Raw genomic sequence first — 14,084 nt, 5'->3', positions numbered from 1 at the left:
ATCCAAGCCAGTCTGGTCAATATGGGAAGTCATCTTGGAGCTGGAGACCACGGCTAGGTTTTGAAGGCTGAGTAGGAGTGATCCATGGTGATCAGAAAGGGTTCTGTGCAGCCGAAATAAATCATCAAGGCTTTTTAAGGCAAAACTTGATTTAATATAGGGGATAAGGAACTTTACAAGGTGCTAGGGGAGGGAAGGTTCTGGAGGAGTAGACAGGGCCTCTGGAAATGACTCACAGAGCACTACCTGACCAACCAGCCATGCAATCAGAAAGTCAGGCAAACAGGAGGCCACCCCTGCAAATAGTGAGTTCAAGAACTTACTGTCCCACTTGGGTCCAGGGATCTGGAAGCTGGGACTGGGGAGCCACCATGACGTTATCACAATTGCCTCTCAACACCCATGGTGGTGGCCACCAGACTCTGAGATGCTGCTGCAAAAACCCCCATGCCGCCACGATGGCTCCTGCTGGAAGAAAGAGCCACAGCAGCAGAGAGACGGCCTCTGTTTTAACTCGAGTCAAAATCTCACACAGTCTAGATAATTGGCAGAACGTAATTGACATCGAGAGCTTTAGCTGCAAGGGAGGCTGCAGAAAATAGTTTTCAACTTCCATCTCTGCAGTACAGGAAAGGCACTAAGGAGAAGAGAGGGAGTGGATGGGAATGGGGGCTGAGGCCCAAGCTGTTGTATCCCCCCGCAACTGGGAAGGAAAGGAGTGTGTGCCTTAGGCCAGGTGGACACATATCTTGAATTTCCTCTTCTGTCTCCACACAGAGGCCCCTTTCCAGGTCAACACTCCCAAGGTGGTATAGGGACCACCCACAAAGACCCCTTCCCTGTGGCCCAGTCAGAGTGGAGACCAGTGAATCCAGATTCCTACTTTAGTGATGAGGAAGTGGAGGTTCAGAGGGAAGACTATTGTCCTAAGGCCACACAACTCCATGGACCAGCAGGGCCTAGACCCTCGTTCTACCCTCGTGTTGTGTCTGCTCTGCCATCTTCTTCACGTTCCAGGGCTGGGGCCTGGCTGGAGCTGGGGGTGCTGGCTGGTGTAGGTGAAGAATTGCAGTCTGGAGAGGGAAGAAAACGGCCTATAGCATCACTGATGCCTGAGTTCTCCTCCAGGCTCCACTCCTGCTAACAGTGTGACCCTGGGCAAGTTACTCAGCCTCTCTGAGCTCCAGTTGCCTCCTCAGTGAAATGCACATAGTGAGAAGCACAGAGTTGTCATGAGAATGGCAGATACTAAATATAATGAAGCATACAGTAGGTAGTCTCAAAATGGGAGCTGCTATGACTGGTTCCACAATACTATTATTAATCATAAATGGCTATTACCATTAATAGCAGCTGATACTTAGGAAAACTTTTTAAAGGTTTTATATGTGGTTTAGCCTCACTGCTTTTTCTTCTCCTACCTCGTTAGCACCATCAAAAGACCTGCACTGTAGCTGCTTCCATTATCCATAGCCTACCTGCATTTGACAATTTCTAACTAAAGATCTAGGATTCCTCCCCGCATAGAGATTCTCACCCAGAGACCCACAAGTACCCACAGACCAAAATACATAGATTCACACCAAACAGACATTCATATACACATCTGGTTATGAACAGATACACACAAGCATGGTCAAATACACAGACCCTCACTAGTACTCAGATTCACACACAAATTTATAGAAGCACAACCTCACCCAAATACACACAGACACATACATGCACACAGAAACAACAGCAGCGCACATGCAAACACACCCTTGAACACGCACACTCCACGCTCTCCCAGTTTTGTGACACATTCAGGAATATTAAAAGTTGCGGGGAATGGAAGTAGCTGGGAGCCTTGCTCCTGAGTTCTCTTTAAACTGGTCAGTGTCAACTCAGGACTCCTTGGAGCCCTTGCTGAAGGGCCTTTATCAGTCTAAAGCTGGGCCTTCAGCCTGGGTCCCATCTTGGATAAGATCGCTAATTTTCTATTATAGCTTCCCTCTCTTGCTCTGAGTCATCTTTACAAGTCCCTGAAATAATGGCATTTAAGGAGGGAGCTTTCTCAACACCCCAAATCCCTACAGAAAGGTTCAGCTTCCTTGGTAAAGCATTTACGTGCTGGTAGAGGGTGCATGGAGTGGCATGGTTTTCACATTTGAGAAAGGTAAGTGGGAGAGAATATCAGATCTGCACAGTGCAGATCATCATTTAAATAAAATCCCCATGGGGCTCGCCGGCAGCATTAAAATTGCTCTGTGCCTCTGTGGGGGTGTCACAGAACAGCCTCTCTCCTCTATTCTGCTTTACCATAGAAAGAGGCAGTGTGGTGCAGTGGAAATATCCTAGGGCTTAATCCTAGGATTCAAGTCTGATCCACTATTTCTGGGCTGTGTATAAGTAGGCAAGTCACTTGCCTCTCTGAGTAATGATGTTTTCATCAGTAGAATTGACAAATTAGGAACAATGAAGGGCTCCAGGGCCAGACTACTCGGCTCGATCCTGGACTAGCTCTGTGATCTTTGGCGAGTTGCTTAATCTCTCTGGGCTTCAATTTTCCTATCAGTGAAATGGAGTAATAACTTCACTTTCCTCATAAGGTTGTTGCAAGTATGAAATTAATATATGTAAGTGTTTAGAACAGTGCCTACTACATATGCAATGATCAATAAATGATAGCGGGTGCAGCAGTAACTGTCATTTTGTATTTCTCATATTCCAGGCATCCTGCTTTGTCCTCCTCGAGACCTATAGGATCTCATCTTCGTGTCCCCTAATGTCTAATCTGCTCCACTCACACAGGCGCCCTTGCTGGTCCTTGAATATGCCATCTTGTTCCCATTTCAGGGTGTTTGCTCTTGTTGTTGCTTCTACCTGGAATGCTGCCCTCCCCTGATATTTGCATGTCTCATTCTCTCAATTCATTCACATCTATGCTCAGATGATCCCTCCTCAAAGAGGCCTCCCATGATCACCTTATCTAAAAGAGCACTCTCTATCATCATCTATCCTCTTGCTTGGAATTATGCTACACCTTTGAGTACTTGTTTATTCTTTGTCTTATCCACTGGAATATAGGTTTCAGGAAGCCAGAAACCTTGTCTTTCTTGTACTTGACTGTATATCTGTAGCTCCTATAATAGTTCCAGGCCTTGGAAGGCACTCGATAAATAATTATAGAATGCATGAATAAGTAAAAATATTATCACATTAAATATGGGTCAAAATGAAACACTCACCCAGCTTCCACTTGTTAATCCCAGACCGACCTCTCTTGAGCTACTATATACTATATATATGACTCTACCATATACATCTGAGTCAGAACTTCCGCAGCCAGTTCTGACTCAGAGCTGCCTACGTTCTTTGGTGACAGGCATGGATGAAATCAGCTGCTGAAGGCATTGATGACTGCTGCCTTTTCCTTGCTCAGGAAGAGTCTGAAGAAAGGGGCCACCACTTTTTCAGAACACTTTAACACAGAGTTTTATGGGGCTAAGGACTCCCAGTACCTCCCCCATTATCAAGAGTACCATCCTGCATGGTTATTAACACCTATCTGCCCAGTGCTTCCAGCTAGCAAGAAATGCAAAATGAGGACATCTGGAAAAAGAAATATCAGCTTTGGATTCCAAGAGATGGCAAAATGAAGATGTCACTAATAGTCAGTGGAAAAGCTGGCTCATTCTTCCTCTCTCTATTCACTTCCCCTGGGCTCCATTTTCTGCCTCAGCACCTGCGCCGCCTGATGCCCAGCAGCAGGAATTTGCTTTTCAGCACCACGGACAGCGATTGGCTGGCAGCCGGGGAGGCGAGGAAGCCAGAACGTGGGGCATTCATGCAACCAAACAAATATTTACTGAGCACATCCTGGGGCCAGGCATACTGAAGAATACAGAGATTTATGTGGTCTTGACCTTTAAATAACTTAATCTCTTCGAGTCATCAATATTCCTAAACTAATACAGCTGGGGCAAGGCCCCAAGCCTGATATTTGGAAAGTGCGGAAAATCAAAGGGAAAATGCTTCCCTTCTCACCAGTTGTTGAATTTATGTTGTGTATTTGCATATGTTAACTAATACTCTCATTAGACTGCCACCCTAAAAACAAACAAAAAGCAAAAAACAGGTACTGCAATGTTCTATTCACCATTATACCACAAGTCCGCAGCACGGTGCCTGGCCCATAGCAAACACTCAATAGGTTTTTAATAAATGTGTGGATGAAGGAATTCTCACAAAATCCTATTTTATCCATTTTTGTTTTACCCCTGTTTCACAGATGAGAAAACTGAGGCTCTGAGAAGTCCCTTCTCATGACAGCTGTTAAGTGGCAGAGCTTCGGTTTGAATCCAGGACCTCCCAATTTCATGCTGTGCTGCCAAGCAGAGCCACTTACTACGCGCAGGGCAGTCTCGGAGCCTAGAAAAAGTGCTAGCCCGGGAGAGGCTGATTGTAACAATAGCACTGACTCACTATTCAACCTTGAGTAAATCATGTTTTTTTCTTTCTGGCCTCAACTTCTCCATATGTAAATGTGAAAAAGAGATTGTGTGGCTAAGGGCTCCCCTCGCCCCCCACAATTAGCTTGTAAGGGGCTCCCCGGAAAGCTTGGATCGTGAGTCTGTTGCAGCGGGACAAAGAGACCAGCAGGGGCGCTATAAATGAATTTAAACCATCCTTCCTTGCCTCCGCAGGGCGTCAAATGAGAAGTATATTGATATCCCAGCAGACCTCAATATTCTTTTTCATCTTCCCGCTATAACCAGAATATGTGCGCAAGCAGTGTAAGCGCTCTTCTTTTTAGAGTGCAACAAATGAACTTCAACCCCTCTCGAGAAGTGAGTAAAGAGGCAGCCCCAGGACACAGAGACAGTGCAGTGAGGCTGCGGTGACTTATCGCCCAGGAACCCACTGATTGAGTAACTTTGGACAAAGCCTCGAGCAAAGATAACTGTTTAAATGGCGCAGCAGCGGAAAAATCAGTTTGGCTGATTGATGTCCTGGGTTTCTAGTTAGTGGGTGGCTTCCAGCCATGGCTCTGCCTCAGCTCCCAGAATTACTCCAATAAGTGATTTGCTCAGCCCTAACTTTTCCCGGGGGGTGGGGAGAGGGAGCTGAATCAGCCCTCTCACAACCCTGATTGGGATTTAATAGGAGACCAGTGGGCATTGGTGCACTGGGGGCAATGTGGAGAGAGAAGCAGATTTGTCAGGGTTGGCAGAAATATCTGGCTCCTGCCTGTGGGTGTGGAGGGGAAAATAAAGTCAGAAACGAAGTGACTGCAGGGTGAATGTCTTTCAATTATTTGAAAAGAATGCAAATCAAATGTGTCATGAAGGCTGTTTCTGTAACCAAATCCTAGTCATTGAAATCTAGATTAACCAAAGTGGGTCTCCAGATTGAAGAGCGGTAATGGGGGAGCGGAGCTTGGGAGATTTTGTCAGGGAGCTTTACTCAGTGTAGGAGTCACCTGGGATCATCAGAAGGGAGCAGGCTCTGCAATTAACCAGAACTTGATTCAATCATGGCTCTTCATTGACTGCCTGCAAGACCTGGATCAGGTTGCTTAATCTTTCTGAAAATCAGCTTCCTCATTTGGAAGATGGGAGAATACTAATAATATATCTACTCTTTCAGCTCTCTATTCTTGCATAATAAACCACATTAACCCTTTGCGGAATAACAAAGCAATCATTCAATTATGCTCACAGAGTCTTCAACCAGAAATTCAGACAGGACGTAACAGGTATGGCTTGTTTCTGCTACATGATGTCTGGAGTCTCAGATAGGAAAACTCAAATGGCTGAGGGTAGGAATAACCTGAGGTTTTTTCACATAGTCCCAGGCAGGGTTGCCTCAAAGCCTGGCTTCCGCTGGAACAGTGACTTACCTGTGGCTCTCCAGCAGGATTCTAAAAGCTAGTGTTCCAGTGAGCAGGCGCCAAGTTGCATGACCTTTCATGACCTAGCTTTGCAAGTCACATAGTGTCACTTCCTTTGCACTCTGTTGGTCAAAACCATCACAAGCCCACTCAGATTAAGAGGAAGGGACATAGATCCTATCATTTCTTTCTTTCTTTTTTTTTTTTGAGACAGAGTTTCACTCTTGTTGCCCAGGCTGGAGCGCAATGGCGCCACCTCGGCTCACTGCACTCTCCACCTCCTAAGTTCAAGTGATTCTCCTGCCTCAGCCTTCTGAGAAGCTGGGATTACAGGTGTGCGCCACCACGCCCAGCTAATTTTTATTTTTATTTTTTTAGTAGAGACGAGGTTTCTCCATGTTGGTCAGGCTGGTCTTGAACTCCCGACCTCAGGTGATCCGCCCACCTCGGCCTCCCAAAGTGCTGGGATTACAGATGTGAGCTACTGCACCTGGCATAGACCCTATCTCTAAGTGGGAGGAGTATCAATTTACAGCCAAGTTTGAAAACTACCCCACCTCCCATGCATGCATATTATAATAATGAAATACATGCCAAGTACTTGACAACAGCTGCTCCTGTTTCCTTAGAGGATCAAACAGTTCTTGGTGAGAGCTTTTCATCATTTTTAGATAAAATCTGTAAATTCTTATCATGGCCTAAAAGGCCTGGCATGGTCTGGGCCTGCTTGCTTCCCTAGCCTCTTTCTGCCCATCTCATCTCTCAAATGCTTCACCATTTGCCTTCCTTCAGCAACTAAAAGGCATCATGCTCCTTCCCATCTGCCAAGTCCCTTTCCTCTGCTGCTCCCTCTGCCTGGAACACTCCTTGCTCATTTCATTGCCTGGCAAAATCATGTATACCTAGGCCACTGTTCAGGGAAATCCTTTCCAATTCTACAGACCTATGTCAGGCCCCCTTTATATGCTGTTAGAGAACCCAATACTTTTACATCATAGCACTAATCACAATTGCTGTGTCATTATTTAATTAACAGCCGTCCCTTGCCCCATGCTCAACCTGACCACCATCATGTTAACTTACAGACAGGGACCCCTGTCTGTCTTGTGTTCTCAGCACCTGGTGCAGAGAATGTCACAGAGTAGGTGCTCATTAAATATTTGCTGAATAAAGAGTGAATGGACGATTAGGCCACAAGGCTTTATATTTGGGCTAGAATTACATCTACTAATAGTAATTAGCTCACATTAATCAGAGAACTGGTTGGCTTTGATGTCATCATAGGGCTTACTGCTATTCCAGGGAGAAGTTGCTGGTATTGAAATGAGACTTCCTGGGGCACACTTTTGAGGGTTGGTCTTCTGGAGAGGCCACAACAACTCCCATCTTAGCTGTTAGACTCAATACTTCCTGGGACGGCAGGGAATTTACAGAATGTCTATCTGAATTCTGTAAGGTATAGTAAGAATTTTGGTGTACTAATTCATCTGAGCCCCACTTCTTTTTCATGCAAGTGGTGCCAACAACACCATAAGCATTGAATAAATAATTAAACCATAGAACTGTACACACTCAACGCACTCTGTGTGCTAGGGACTGTGCCAGGCAGTAAAAATACTTTGAGAATGAGGGCAGACATATTCCCTGTTCTCCTGGGCCTTAGAGTCAAATGGAGAGAAAAAGTCAAGCAGATAACTAGAGAATAGTAAAAGTTACATAATAGAAGCATCCCAAAGACCTGTGAGAGGACAGAGATGGCAACAATTCTACCTGTGATGGGGCGTAGTTAAGGAAAGCCTTATTGAGAAGGTGATACCCAAACAAAGATCTTAAGAATGTATAGGCAGTATTAGTGAAGGTGACAAAAAGGAGCTCCAAGAATGGGAATAGTGAAAAGCACTGAAGGAGAAGAATAGCATGGCTTTGTCAAGAAAATGCAGAAAGGGAATGAGAGAGGCATGAAATGAGGCTACAGAGCAGGCAGAAGCCCCAGAGTCAAGGACAAACTCTTGGCCACGTTAGGTAGCTTGTATTTTATCCTGAGAACAATGGGAAGGCACTGAAGGGTTTGGAGCTTGCGGATGATAGGCTTCGATGTGGAGAAAGGTTATATGGGAAGACACTGGAAGCAGGAAACCAGTTGGAAGGCTGATCATTGTCCACACGGGAGGTAATGGTGGCCTGTACTTGAGAGGCATGGTGGGGTAAGAAGAAACTGACAAGTTCCAGGGATGCCTGGGAAGAATAATAATGATTCGTTTTAAAATGGGGAGTGGAGGAGAGAGAAGAGTCAAGGAGACCTCCAGAGTTCTGTCTGAGCACCTGGATGGAAGAGGAGTCAGAGTCTCAAGAATAAAAACAGGTTTTGGCAGGGGAAGGTGATGAGTTCATGTTTTGAGGTACTGGGCTGGAGGTGCCTGTGAGTACCCATGTGGAATTGTTAAGCTGGTCCTGGAATTTCCTGGAATTCCCCCAAGGATTTGGCTTTATTTAGGGAGTGGCCAGAGTTTATGAGGAAAGGGTTTCATTTTGGCCAAGAGCCTTCTTAAAACTCAAAGCCTGACCTAATCTTCTGAGTTTCCAAATCCAGTCAGCTCCCTATGGGATCAGCTCAGGACGCAGACAATCTCCTGGCACGTGTCTGCCCTGTGGTATAAGAGAGCTAGGTGTAAAGAATCAGACTCTCATTTGAGTTGGGAGCTGAGTTCTCTCCCAGTAGATGCACTTAAGCTTGGGCTTCGGAGAGCTGTTGTACTGGAGACTCAAGTACTAGATAAGGAATCAAAGCAGGTGACCTTTAAATATCCTTAGAGCCTTGACCTCTACTTACTGTAATTCTGCATCTGCCACTTAAAAAAACAAAACCAAAAACTAAGTAGCTCATTGCCTCACTTTCCTCATCTGCAGAAGGTGTAGAGTATGATTTCAAAAGACTCTCCTAGTGTGGCAACTACAACTGTTTTGTCAACAGCCTCATGTTGACAGATCCCAAGGGCCCTTCTCAGTTCTTATCTTGACTGATCCCCCACAAGTACTTTACACTGTTAATTACTCTCCATTTCTTGACTCACTCTCTTTCTAGGGCTTTCGCGAGGAAGAATTCACCTGTGTCTTGAAGCACTTCTCTCATTCTCTTCCACAGGCTCCTCTTCCTTACCTGTCTTTTAAAATGGGCTTCTCTTTTCTTCCCTCTCTAGACACATCCTTATTCTACAATCTCATTCACCGCCATGGCTGCCATGCTCACGGGAGGCTTACACATTACTCAGAACTTTTTCACTAGACCTGATCTCACCTAGTCTAGGAAATTAAAAAGTTATTGGCTCAACTGATTGAGAAGTCTGGAGACCAAGCACAGATTGACCATGCGCTCAAACAATATCTCCTAGACCAGCTAGGGATTCTCAGCATCCTCAGCTGTAGGCTCTAGGTGCTCACCTGCTGATGTTTCTCTCTCTCTCTCTCTCTCTGTCTCTCTCTCTCTCTCTCTCACTTTCTTTCTTTCTCTCTGCTACTTACTCTCAGAGGAGGCAGCCGAAGAAAGGGGTCTAATAAAGTAGTCTATGTATTCCTGGGCTTATTGCTGAAATAACCATATATGCATCTAATCCTAAACATATACCAAAGACTTTGAGAATCGAACTAGAGGACAGATAGACCACCACCAAGATCCCATACTGGCCAGTGGACAGTAACTATGCCGAATACATCTGACTAGCACCAGAAATCCTTTAAAAACTAAACTATAATAGAACTACAGCCCACAGAAAGTGGATCAAAACTTGTAGCCCAAAACTAAGTGGGTGAATTTCCTGGCTAAAGTAATAATAACAATAATCAGCATTCCATATAGGATTTAAATAAATATGACACCCAGAGTCTCATACCATGATATTCCAATGGCCAGGATACAATACAAAAGTTCTCCACATATAAAGAATCAATAAAAAGTTTAACAATTTCAGGTAAAAAAACACAACAGATGCCAATGGCAAGAGGGTCTAGATATTGAAATGATTAGACAAAGACTTTAATGTAAGTATTATAATCCAAGAAGGCAAGCACTATTGAAATGAATGAAAAGCTGAGAAGTCTCAGTAGAAAAATAGAAGCTATGAAAAAGAACCAAATTAAATTTTAGAATGTAGAAACACAATAACCAGCTGGGTGCAGTGGCTGACGCCTGTAATCCCAACACTTTGGGAGGCCGAGGAGTGCAGATCACGAGGTCAAGAGATTGAGACCATCCTGGACAACATGGTGAAACCCTGTCTCTACTAAAAATACAAAAATTAGCTGGGCGTGGTGGCACGCACCTGTGGTCCCAGCTACTCGGGAGGCTGAGGCGGAAGAATCACTTGAACCCAGGAGGCGGAGGTTGCAGTGAGCCGAGATTGTGCCACTGCACTCCAGCCTGGTGACAGAGCAAGACTCCACCTCAAAAAAAAAAGAAAGAAAGAAACACAATAACCAAAAATTTAAAATGTGGCTACTTGAGAAACTTGATAGCACAATGGAAATAACAGAGGGAAGTCAGTGAACTTGAAAACAGATCAATGGAAATTATCTAATCTAAAAAAAAATGAACAGAGCCTCAGGAACTTATGGGGCAATACAGAAAGCTCTCCTTTCATGTTATTGATGTCCCAGGAGGGAGAAAAGCATGTGGTACAGAAAAAAGAAGTATTAAAAATAGAATGGCTATAAAATTCCCATAGTTTGTGTAACACACAAACTTGATTCAAGAAAATATGCAAATTAAAACAGAATAAATTAAGAAATCATGCTCAAGCATATTACAATAAAAATTGCTGAATGTCTAAGACAAATAAAAAATCTTGGTTGGACACAGTGGCTTATGGCTATGATCCCAGCATTTTGGGAGGCTGAGACAAGAGAATCACTTGAGGCCAGGAGTTTGAGCCCAGACTGGGTAACTAGTGAGACTCTGCTTCTACAAAAAAGTTAACAATTAGCTGAGTGTGGTGATGCATGCCTGTAGCCCTAGCTACTTGGGAGGCTGAGATGGGAAGATCATTTGAGCCCAGGAGGTCAAGACTACAGTGAGCTATGATCATGCCACTGCACTCTAGCCAGGGCAATAGAGCAAGTCTCTGAGTCTTAAAAAAAAAATCATCTCAAAAGCAGCCAGAGAAAAATAATGCATGACATACAGAGAAACAATTATCCAAATGACTGCAGATTTCTCATTAGGAATCATGGAGGCCAAGAGGCAGTATAACAACATTTTAAAGAGATAAAAGAATTGTTGACCCAGAATGCTATATCCAGCAAAAATATCCCTCAGGAATGACAACAAAATAAATGCATTTTTGGATGAAGGTAGACTAAGATTTTGTCACCAGAATACCACTCTAAAAGAACTATTAGAAGTTCTTCAGAAGGAAGGGAGATAATACCAGAAGGAAACTTAGAACATGAGCACTGAAGAAGGAGCAATAAGAATGGTAAATATCTGGATAAATAGATCGTCTTTCTTCTCTTAACTTTAAAATAGGCTGGGCGCAGTGGCTCACACCTGCAATCCCAGCACTTTGGGAGGCCGAGTTGGGCAAAATCGCTTAAGGTCAGGAGTTTGACATCAGCCTGGCCAACAGGGAGAAACCCCATCTCAGCCAAAAATAAAATACAAAAATTAGCCAAGTATGGTGGCACATGCCTGTAATCCCAGCTACTCGGAAGGCTGAGGTATGAGAATCGCATGAACATAGGAGGCAGAGGTTGCAGTGAGCCAAGATCACACCACTGCACTCCAGCTTAGGCAATAGTGCAATCTGTCTCAAAAAAAAAAAAAGACAGTTGAAAGCAAAATGTTATAACATTGTGTGGTTGGGTTACACACAGATGTAGCATGTATGAGAAATACAATAGGGAGGGCCCAGGGGCCCGTATAGGCAACCATTAAAAACTATATACAAAAAGATGTAATAAAATAAAAATAGAAAAATTTTAATGAAATACTAAAAAATACTCAAATACTCCAAAAGAATTCAGGAAAGGGAAAATACAGCAAAGAAAAACAGTCAAAAACTAAAAAAAAAACAAACAAAAAAAAAACATAAAATAGTAGATCTAAACTCAAACATTAATAATTACAGTGAAGAAAAATAGTCTAAACACACCAGTTAAAGAACAGAGATTGCTGGATTTGGACCAAAAAAAAGAAAAGAAAAAAACAAGATTCAACTACACATGTCTACAGGAATTCCATTTTTAATATAAAGACATAGGTAATTAAAAGTAAAATGATGAAAAATAATATACCATGGAAATACTAATAAAAAGAAAAGCCACTGGAGTAGCTTTGTTAATATTAGACAAAGTAGACTTCAGAGAAAAGAGAATTACTGGAGAACAAGACGATATTAAATAATGAAAAACCATCAATCACGAAGAAACCATAACACTCTTAAAGATGTATGTATCTAACAACAGAGTTTCAAAATATGTGAAGCAAAAACTGCTAGAATTGAAAAGAGAAATGAACAAGCCCCAAATCAGAGTTGGGGATGTGAACACCACTTACTCAGGAGCTGATAGGACAGTACACAGAGAATCAGCAAGAGCAGAGAGAAGAACTGAGCACCACCAGCAGTGAACTCATCTGATTGACATTTGCAGACGACTCCATTCAAGAACAGCAGAATTCCCATTCTTTTCAAAGGTTGATGGAACAGTCACTGAAATAGATCATATTCTGCGGCATAAAACAAACCTTAAAATTTTTAAAGAATTTAAATCATCCTAAGAATGCCTCTGAGCATAATGGACTTAAATTAAAAATTAACATAAGAAAGCTATCTGGAAAATTCCCCTAATACTTAGAAAAATTTTTAAAAAGACCGTTCTAAATAATCCATAAATCAGTGTGGAAGTCTCGAGGGAAATTACAAAATTTTTAACTGAAAGAAAATGAAAATACATCTCAAAGTTTGTAGGATGCTGCTAAAGCAGTGTTCAGAAGAAAAATGTATATCATTAAATGATTATATTTGAAAAGAAGGAAAGTGTCAAATCAACAATCTAAGACTCCACTTTAAGGAACTAGAAAAAGAAGCAAAATAAACCCAAAGCAATCAGAAGAAAGGAAATAATAAAGATAAGGCCAGAAATCAATGAAATTGAAAACAAAAATAATAGAGAAAATCAATCACACCAAAAGCAGTTTCTGTGAAAAGATCAATAAAATTGATAAACCTCTAGCCAGACTAACTAAGAAAAATAAAGAGAAGGCACAAATTACCAGTCTCTAGAGTAAAAGTATTGGAATATTACTACAGACAGCACAGACATAAATGGATAATAAAAAATACTATGAGCAACTCTATCCACTTAAATTTGACAACTTAGCTGAAACCGACCAATTTCCTGAAAGCCACAAACTATCAAGACTCACTCAAGGAGAAATAGATGACCTAAATATTCCCATGTCTATTAAAAATCAAATTAATATTAATAGTTAAAAACATTTAACCTTATAAGTCCAAACTTATACATATGGTTTCAACAAAGTATCAGTAAATCATGTACTGTCATGTACCACATAACAACTTTTGGTCAATAATGGACCAAGGGTGGTCTCATAAGATTATAGAGATAAAAAATTCCTATTACCTAGTGATGTTCTAGCCATCCTAACGCTATAGTGAAACACCTTACTGACATGTTTGTGTGGATGCTGACATAAATAGGCCTACAGCACTGTCAATCATATTAAAGTACAGCAATACAATTATGTATAGCATATAATACTTGGTAATGATAATAAAAGACTATGTTATTGGTTTATGTGTTTATTATGCTATATTTTTAATCCTTATTTTAGAGTGCATGTCTACTACTTATATTAAAAAAAAAAACCAGTTACCTTTAAAACAGCCTTAGGCAAGTCTTTCAGGAAGTATTACAGAAGAGTCACTGTTATCGCAGGACATGGCAGCTCCACGTGTGTTATTGCCCTGGAACACCTCCCCCTGCAACAAGATGTGCAAGTGGAAGACAGTGATATTGGTGATCACGACCATGTGTAGGCCTAGGCTAACATGGGTGCTATGTTTTAATTTTTAACAAAAAAGTTTTAAGAAATAATTTTTTTTTAAAAAGTGAATAGAATAAAAATATAAAGAAAAAACATTGCACAGATGTGCAATGTGCTTAAGGCTAAGTGTTATTACAAAAGACTCAAAAA

At 42.2% G+C, this 14,084-nt stretch overlaps 1 protein-coding gene and 1 long non-coding RNA gene across 2 annotated transcripts in view; one reads left to right on the top strand and one right to left on the bottom strand.

The window, feature by feature from the left end:
* LOC116563016 overlaps window positions 1-5,273 on the top strand; it is a 58,118-nt gene extending 52,845 nt beyond the window's left edge. The window contains exon 4 of the long non-coding RNA XR_004274166.1: window positions 4,689-5,273. This is a non-coding gene — a long non-coding RNA (uncharacterized LOC116563016). The remainder of the gene's footprint in view (window positions 1-4,688) is intronic.
* The window catches only part of PDYN (prodynorphin), a 35,122-nt gene extending 21,253 nt beyond the window's left edge, over window positions 1-13,869 (bottom strand). Inside the window, exon 1 of the mRNA XM_032295632.1 lies at window positions 13,764-13,869. The gene's annotated coding sequence lies outside the window, so the exon portion shown is untranslated. The remainder of the gene's footprint in view (window positions 1-13,763) is intronic.
* Window positions 13,870-14,084: the final 215 nt, after the last annotated feature.

The sequence above is a fragment of the Sapajus apella genome, unplaced genomic scaffold (genome assembly GCF_009761245.1).
Source record: "Sapajus apella isolate SASKATOON/1434 unplaced genomic scaffold, GSC_monkey_1.0 scaffold33, whole genome shotgun sequence".
NCBI lineage: Eukaryota > Metazoa > Chordata > Mammalia > Primates > Cebidae > Sapajus > Sapajus apella.
This window is presented reverse-complemented; position numbering and strand designations above follow the sequence as displayed.